The sequence below is a fragment of the Cupressus sempervirens genome, chromosome 5 (genome assembly GCF_028749045.1).
Source record: "Cupressus sempervirens isolate cs-2001-9-10 chromosome 5, ASM2874904v1, whole genome shotgun sequence".
NCBI classification, from domain to species: Eukaryota; Viridiplantae; Streptophyta; class Pinopsida; order Cupressales; family Cupressaceae; genus Cupressus; species Cupressus sempervirens.
In genome coordinates, this window is record NC_143122.1 from 978,241,394 (window position 1) to 978,251,309 (window position 9,916).

Here is a 9,916-nt window from a genome sequence, read left to right on the forward strand (position 1 = left end):
TCTTAGTGAAAAGTGCAGATTTTTGTTTCCAAATGAAATTAAGATAAAATATAGCCAAAATTTCATCATGTTTGTTTTGATCATCAGTTATTAGGGAGATTTGATGGTTTAAAATGTAGTTTGTTTCAAATGATGTTTTTGGCAATAACACAAGATGAATTTCATGGGAAAAGAAGATATAACCAGCTAAATCAAATTTTGAGCCTCCAACAGACTTGATTTGTACCTAATATTTTCTCCATGAGATATTTTTCCAAATGTTTTAAAGTGAGATGCATCATATATTTTTGCATCATTTATGGTTCTTGGTTATAGGCAGATGAAGAAGATTAGTTTCAAAAACTTCAGATTGAAGATATTTTTAGTGGGACACATGTCAAATTCATCTTCCAGAGCTTGAAAATATCTTCTCTTCTATATATCTTCCTTTTCTACTCTTTTTAAGGGTTCCAATTCTTTGAGATTTTTCTCATAGTTGTGATACATGTTTCTTAGTGTTCTTGTGTTATGAACAGTAGTAGTGTATTTCTTTTGGAAGCATACATATTATACAATCATTCATTTTGTATCTACTAAATTTTGGCATATAGATGATGTAATGGTTTCAAGAAAATTAATGTAAGAGCTTAACCTTCTTAGTTTCATTTTGATTCTCATCTCCTTCTATTATCTGTAATGTTTTGTGTTTGAGAATGAAGAGCTTGAACTCAGTTGCAATCCCTTAAGGTTGTATGTCAAGATGAATTTTCTATTTTAACAAAGATCCATGTAAATATTTGTTTACATTGATAGGGTTGTAGGTTACACTAGGAGGATTTCATAGTAAGTATGAGAGTTTAATAAATATAGATGTCTATTTGCAAGCCAGATAGATAGATCACATATTTGGATATATGAGTATATTAGCATGTCCATCTGTGTGTTAAGGTTTGGTTGATGCCCAATGGATAAGGGACTAGTCAACTTAGAGGTTGCATGTTTTCTACTATTTTAGACCCGAGTTATGTTGAGGCATCCACATTTTAATTAAATAACAATTTCCCTTTTATGTATTGAAGAACTAGAAGTATTGGTTACTACTTATTTGTTGTTACTTTCTTTGGTTTTAATTAGCCACTGCAATCAAGAAGTTTATCAAAAAATCATAGAAGATTATTGAGCATTTCTTCTATAGGGGATAGTCTTATAGAGAAGAATATTAATTTAATAAGATAGATCCCTTAGGTTTTCCCACCTTGGCTTAGCAGAGCCTAAAGAAAAGTTAGTCCTGATGACTTAGTTAATGTTGGCCTAGAACTAAGATTTAGCCTTGCTAAATATATGATTTAGCTCATCCTTAGGCTTGTCCCTATCTTTGTTTCCTGGTATTAGGTTTAAATCCACTTGATATGTTCTTTACAAGAAAGAACTCCAAAAAAATGGTGACTCTATTGGGGAAAGACACAATGAAAATATTACAACAGTAAGATAGTGTAAGTTGCTTCCCATCTCCCTACTAGTTTTGTGTCTTCCAGTTATGCATTATTCTTTACAATAGTAACTTTGAAGATTAGTAATAGATAAGTGAACACAAAGTACTATTGTGCATTTAAGGGTCAAGAATAGGTTTTATTTCACTTTGTTAAGGGTGTGAAATTCCAAGGTTATGTGTGAGTTTTCAAATACATGTTATAAATTCTGGACTAGGTTGTTGTTTTGTGCAAGTTGGGAAAATCTTTTCTCACTTAGTGAGTGGCAACTCAAAGTTATATCTCTACACCAGTGAAATTGTGAAGTTGAGGGTATTGTGAAGGTTGCAACAGTTGGAATGCATATTTGAAGAAGTCATCTTAGGCCCTTGGAAAAGGTTGTATACAAAATCGGTGATGCTATGTAAGAGTTACTAAATCAAGACTAGATTTGAATCTGCTATTGTTCACAACATTAGAGAAGGTTTGCAAGCATCACATTCAAGGTATTTTCCTCTTTCTTGAGATTTCTTTTCAAGAAAGGAAGTTATACGAAAGGTTTCTCTATCAAGTTATATTTTGGCACTAGGTAGGAGAAGTGTTTAACGCATCTCAGCATAATCTATGAAAGATTGTTTCAGAAAATGTATTTACAGCTTGGAATATGTTAGAGATTTAAGTTGGTAGATGAATTTTTCAAATTTACTACAAGCTATAAATTTTGAAATTTATTTTGGTGAGTTGTATGTCTACAAGAGATGATAGATTTCCTTTCACCTAGTATGCATTCCATTGACCAAAATCATAGATCTTTTTCTACCAAGAGGTATATGCCACTATAGTTTGATGGCATTCAAGGATTCACAAATGTGATTCCTAATGATATTAGAAAACATTTGTCTAAATTAAGTGAGAACCATATTGTTTTAGCTAGTCATCATGTTCAAGTTTCTAGTGATTTAATGGGTTACCATGACATTGCTCATGAGGATGTGCACATGAAATTATTTGTTCAAACTTTAGAAGGTGATGCTAGGGACTAGTTTTCCTTTTTACCAGCATGTTGTATTTCATCTTGGAGTGAGTTGCATTCAGCTTTCATGGAGAAATTTGGACAAAGGGTGAGCATATATGATCCATATAGTAAATTTTTAAGGATTCATATTGAGGATGGTGAACTTGTTCCTCAATTTAATATTAGATTTGTAAGAACCTTGAATAAGATCCCTAAGAAATGTAGACCAGATGATCAAGTATGTCTAATAGTTTACTTGGATGCATTTGATAAGCAAATGAGTTATCGGTTAAAGAACCCAAGACTTTATATTAGGCTTTTATGACTGGAATGGATATTTAGAATAATTTGAAGTATGGACTTACTAGGAGTCATTTCTCTAAGGCTACTTGCTTGCATAATGAAGTAAAAAAAAAAAAAGAGCACTATCATGCTGAGTATTCAAATACATATTAGTGTGTATGTTCCACTATTGTTGTAGATAATCTTATTGAAAATTCAAAATCAAAAACATGTTAAGTTGAAGTTGAATCTCTTTGTTCAAAAAAGAGATGATCTTGTTCTTGCCTAAAAAAGTGCATATGTTTGTAGTACTTCAAAAATGGATATTAAGGTTGATTCATTTGATAAGTTATATGTAGAAGATTTAATTTTAGTTGTTTCTTCTTCGATTGATGATTTTCTTTGTGTTGAGAATGTAATTAATCATGAAGTTGCAAGGCATTCATCTCAGTTTTATGTTAATGAAGAAGCTGAAAGTTTTGTTTTAAGTGATATGAACAACATTGTTGATTTGGTATATAATAAAGAGGCATCATATGAAGCAGATGATGAGAGTGGTTACTCAAATCAAAGTGAGGAAAATGATACTACGTGTTCATCTTCATACGAGTCTAATGCCGATTCGGAAGAAGAAAGCAATGAGGAAAGTAAGTGTTCGTATCCAAGTAAAAGTATAGTTTCTTCTTCTAGATTTGAAAATGAAAGTGAGATTCCATCTTTGAATTGTAAAAACTAGCATGTAGTTGATAGTTTTGAAGAGGAATTGTGTACACAATGTGAGGACACAGAGATTATTTACAAAGATCAATTACCTAGTTGTGTAGATGAATGACATGGGGTTGTGTGTAACTGTAATCATCAACATATAAGTAATTCTACAGTTACTACAATAGTGCACAGTGATAAAATAAGTGATGATTGGTGGGTAAGTTATTTGAATCATCTTAGTGAAGATGATATGAGTAATATTGATTTACATTTTGCATGCTTAGTTGATGAAGTGGATGTTATGTCTTCAAGTAATGATGATGATGATTTTGATTTTTCTTCTTCGCATGCTGAAATTTCTCATGAAAATGATGTTGGAAATGTTTTCTATGTTTATGCTAATACTTTATATGATGAAAATTTTGATGATGATCAACTCATTTTTTGTCAAAATGTTCAAAGAGGATCCTATCATGGAGTTATCAATCCATTGTTTGAAGAGGAAATGGAGGTTTCAAATTTAGTAGAGGATTAATTTAATGGTGACAGACTGTCATATTGTTGTAACAAATCAGATTGTTATTTTTCCATATGTGATAGTGAATATACTAATCAACATTTCAATTATGATTATGAGGGTGAGGTGTTAGATGAAAAGGTTATTGAAAATCTACCTACACCTTGCATGGAATTTTATGATGAGTGCTCTAATGTGACTAATCCATTTGCTGATTGTGAACAATCGATGGAGATCCTTGGATTGGTTTCAGTCATTGAAAAGGATAACATTGTTGAGTATAAATCTGGATACTCATTTGAATGTCAACTAGTTGTACATGGAGATTCCTATTTTCAAGGTGTGTCTAACCTTTTTCCTAAATTTGATAGCATGCATGATTCATCTATTGAAGATAGTTATCAGTTTGATACTAGTATATTTGAGCATGCTAACCCTTGTTTTCATAGTGAGCATTATGTTAAGGACGTCCCTAGTATGCAATATGAAAGTTAGGAATGTTATTTTGTTTTGCTAGCTAAGCTAATTGAGAAGTTTTATATGTTTGTTGAAACAAATGGATGTTTTTTTCCCAACTTACTTTAAAGAGATGTAAATGAGAATCAAATGTTTGATAGAGGTAAGAAGTTTGGATAAGTTTCAGTGGCCTAGGGCCACCATCATGTATAGTTAAAATAGTTTCCTTGTTTTCAATAAGTTGTTCAGAGAAAATTTTGAGTATTTTGCTTCTTCTAGAGATGTGCTTTCTTGCCATGCCCACAAGGGGTATGCATCCCCAGATAGAGCCACTGATGGCACTCAAAATTGCATTCCTATTTTGAGTGTCCATTGTAGAATTTTAGTAAATAAATGACTACATGACTAAAAAATTTAGTCATGACATTGTAGAATTTTGGTAAATAAATGACTACATGACTAAAAAATTTAGTCACAACACTAAATTTTTTAGTCACATGACTAAAAGTGATCAAAATCTAGTAATATTTCATAATTTGTAAGTATGAGTGGCTAAATACATGACTAATTTGGTCATTGGGTAAAATCACAAGGTTAGGAAAAGTTAAATAACTAAATAAATGATCAAACCAATGGTCAATAATAATTAGTCACCAAAATAAATGACTAAATGAATGATTAATGATTTTCTTATCATATGATTATCAGTTGACTTCATCATATGTCCTTGAATAGTGATATAAGAACTAGAAAGGAACTCAAAATCATCCTAATCTACATTCAAAATATATCTATGAACTCCAAAAGAAAATAAAAAAACCAACATGTACTCAAAAGAAAACTATAAGTCTATCTGTGCATATCAAAAAGATTAATTACCAATTAAGTATTTTATATTTCAACATGTAATCACATTGATGTCATGTAATAACCATCTTTTTAAAATAAAATATAATTTGATTATCATTATGTTTAATATATTTAGCATTTAGTAAATAATGAGAGATACTAATTAATAAATATTAAAGCTTGAAATAAAATGATTTAATAATAAAAATAATAAATATTTATAATTTAAATTATATGTATTATTAATACAAGGAAAACTTTCTAAGAAGAGTTTGAGTCTCTACCTTGTGCTATGAAATATTTTATAGTTTTTTAATATTATATAGTGTTAAATGTAAGTGAAAATAGAAGCAATTTTGAAGTAAGTTATTTAAAATTAAGTAATTTATAAGAAATTTAATGGGGAACATTGATTAACTAATCAAAGTAGCAATGCTTGAAAATAAAAATAGAAATAACTCTAAAGTGTATTAATTTATTTTATTTTGATATAATTTTGAAGAGAAGTAATTAACAAATATGAAAATATTGTCATTATGATTAACTTATTCCATTTTTGTAAAAAATATATATTTTTCTTAAAATATTTTTTTACTATTTGGGAGAAGAAAAAGGGATATAATGATATTGAAAAATTCATAAACATTACATTTATAAAAGAGTATATATCTTAGAGTTTAAGTAGTATTTTTATCTTAAATGACTTCAAACTCCAAACCAATAGTCCTAGGCAATTGAGTTGGATGAACTTAATTGGTAAATTATTAGGTTTTTATCTAATAGGTTTGATTTCAAAATCTTATAAGATAGTTACATGTTATCATACATAAAAACATTGAGTATTTAGCAAGTAGACATATCTTTGTGCTTGCACAAGAGTGGAGATTTTATCTTGCAAACAATAAATATCTGCTTCTATATATCCCTTTGCAGAGTTAATTAACATATCTAAATTTTAATAGATGCATATATTTTACTATTCTTTGAAAATGCTTTGAATCTTCCAAACCAACTATGGAGACTAGGAAAATTAGATTCCTCTAAATAGGGAAACTTGAAGGAGAATGGAATTTACATTTAGTGAAACTTGCTTTATAAATTTTGTGTTTTATTAAAGACAAGATCAAACTTAAAGTTTTCAATTTGATACATATATCCACCTAGTTTGAAACTAGCACTTGCACCTTTGAAGGATACATGGATTATGCAAACAATATTATATAGATTACATGATGTTGTAACATTATTGTTGTAGAGAGTTTTCTCATAATATATTTTGTTGGGTAATTCATCTTTATTGTTCTCTACATAGAAATTTCCAAAATTAATAAGAAGGTAATTACTTAATCATTTCATTAATTTTTTATAAATAACAGTATATAAATAAATTATTCAATCAATATAATGTTAAATCTAAAATTGCTATCTCATATTAGTATTAGGGTTTAAATTTAATATGAACTTGGGTCTATGATTAGTATTTAGGATTATCATGATATTTGGATATAGGACTAGTGTTGGTGGTAGGGATTTTATTTTATACATGTATCATTCTAATACTAACTATATCTCTCACAACGTTTTATCATTATTTGAAGCTTAGGATTTATTTTATTACTTTCTAATAAAATTAAATGTAAGAATATCTTCTGAGTAAAATTTCCATTACCAAATATTACAAAGATGTAGGTAAAATTATAATAAAAGTAAGATAATCAACACTAAAAATTAGTCCAAAGATTTTTTTAGTTTGACAAATATTATTACTATGCCACTAATATATAGTGTTAATTGATAACTTGTAAGATTAATTCATCTACAATGTATTCTTAAATAAACATTTAAAAGAAATTTTATTAGCCTAATTACTTTTTGCAAATTTTCATCAATTGGATATCCCAAATCCAAATGACAAAAGAGAGACAACCCTTTTTTTTTTTTAAATGAGAAAAATAAAATATGTTAATTATTTTTAATTCAATTTAACTAAATTTGAATTTGAATTTATACATTGAATGTAAAATTTTGATACAATATTAAATTTTTTTACTAATTTTTTAAAAAAAAATATTTTATTTGAAAGATATTTATAACATTTTAATGAAAATCTATATATAATTTAATAATCTTATATTTTTTTTTTATGAAATATATAATTTTATTTTTATTTTTATGCTAGATATGTAATTTAATGACCCAAGTCGAGAAAAATGACCACAGTGGGCTTGGCTATTGCATGTAGAACAATGCATGTAGCTGTCAATGGAAAGTTAAAACTCTCTATCGTGGCTATAAGGCATATTGATTTCACAACTCCACCTATAATCCCCTGGTCCCTATAGAACACCATTCCCCATTTGTACACCAAAAGCCATGTGCAGTGCATGGGCCCCTTCAACATGCCCTTTACCAGCTGGACATATGGGAAGAACACTTCACAATGTAGTCAATGACTAGATTCAAAATTGGGATGATCGATCATCTATGTTTCATTTGACACCTTCATTAATCTAGGGAGAGCCTAGGTGAGGTGAATCGCAATAGATCTTATGGAGAGTGTATACTCTTTTGTATGGGTGCTTCATTTGAATGCGAATGCATCTCATGTCTTTGAAATTATACCAAGTGGATAAATGTAGGAATGTAAATGTTAGATTTGTTACATTAATTAGGTTAGTTTCTATGTTTAGGATAGATAAATAAAATTAGTTCAATATATAGTTGTGGGAAGTTATTCCTGTAAGTAGTTATTGTAAGGGAAAATAAGACTATATAAATAGGCTCAGACATCAATGTAAAAAATTCATATCATTCTAGTATAATATTTAGTATCATTGTTAGTTTCAATTCTATATGTTTTTGAATTTATTCAGAAAATCTAAATTAATAGTTTCAACATTTTATATTTTTAGTTTCACATTCTTTGGGCCTGTTACAGTGATATTAGAGTAGGGTAATCAATGGGGAGAAGAGTGCTTTTAATAGATTTTGGATGACGAGACCATATTTGTTGTGAATAAAATAGGAGGCCAGAGGCAATGGAGGTTGGAGGATTTTTATCATCTCAAGCTAGCTTCTCACTTAGAGATGATTACTACATGAGAAGCACCTATTTGTGTCCCTGAGTGGGCTTGGCTATGTGATTGTTCTTCTATGAGTTGTGGAGGGGTAGGATTTGAAGAATGGCATTAGAGACACTCAGAGGAGATGTTGACTTTGGGAGGAAAGGTGTCCATGACATATTAGTGGTGATTGTTTCTATGGCACTTGATGAGGCATTACACACACTCAGAGGAGATGTGGAATTTCAGAGGAAAGGTGTCTCATGTGCAACACCAAAGGAGGCATCAGGCACACTCCATGGAGATATGAAATTTTGGAGCAACTATGTCTTGTTGTGTAAGGGAGGTGGAAACAATGTTATTATGAGGTCAACTTCAGGATTTGTAGTTTGATGTTGAGATATGAGGGCAACTTTAGGAGTAGGATTTGCAATCTAAAGTTGCAGAGTACTTTCAAAGATTGGTGAAGGAGCTTCATCAAAGTTTCATAGGAATAATATTGGTGTTCAGGCTTTTCAATTTTATTAGTGTAATGCCCTGTCAAGGGATCCAAAGAGTTAACCTAAAGTTTCACTAAGTTTGGTAGCATTTTTTTTTTTAAAAACATGAAAGATAAACCATTTACAACTTATACATAGTAACGGAAGAAATATCAACAATTCAAATAAACATAACATACATACATAACAAATTACATTCTTTAAGGATCCCTTAAAGTTGTATCACATCTAAATTAACTACTCATCTAACATCACATCCTTAGCAATGATACATCCAATATTATTAATCAATATATAAGTGTCCTTTTTGTAATTATCATCCACTATAAATGAAGTACATCATCATACTAACTCTAATGCATGATGCAATAACATAAATGAAACCACAAACCATACATGATACATCATCATCATAAAGATATAAACATCCATCATAAAAGATAACCATATATCACAAACATAAATAACTAGGTGCACGGTTCCTCCCAACCGTAAATAGCATCATTAGACCATCGTGGATCCTAGCCATCCTTTCATGCGTAACATTCCAAATCATTGAAGAGATCATCAATATTAACATAATAGGAATGTCACACCTAAATCATACTACATCGTGTGCAGAAAGTAATCTAACATGCAAAGTAAAGCATAAGATAACATCATCTAACATATGCAAATCATCAATATAAGAAACATACTAGTAAATACATCCATCATAGGGTTTATCATCTATCAAAATGATTCAAAAATAGAATAAATATAAATACCAACCAAGAATGCTCCAGCCATGGTGTCTCAAATGGATCTCAAATGATAAGAGTGGAAAAAGACTACCACCCGACTGCATGGAACCTAAGTAGTCCACTCCAACCATGCTGAGGAGATAATCTCAAGTCCCAAATAGGCTATCAAAATCACATAGCATAGATACTCTCTAAGTCCAGGAATCCTAAAAGTATACTAACTCAAAGGTTCCAATCACAAAACCAACATCTACTTCCCAAAGGCACACAATGACATGTAGGAAACCTACTATGAAAGCGAGAAAGTGTCATTGCATATATCATGTAGAAGTTACC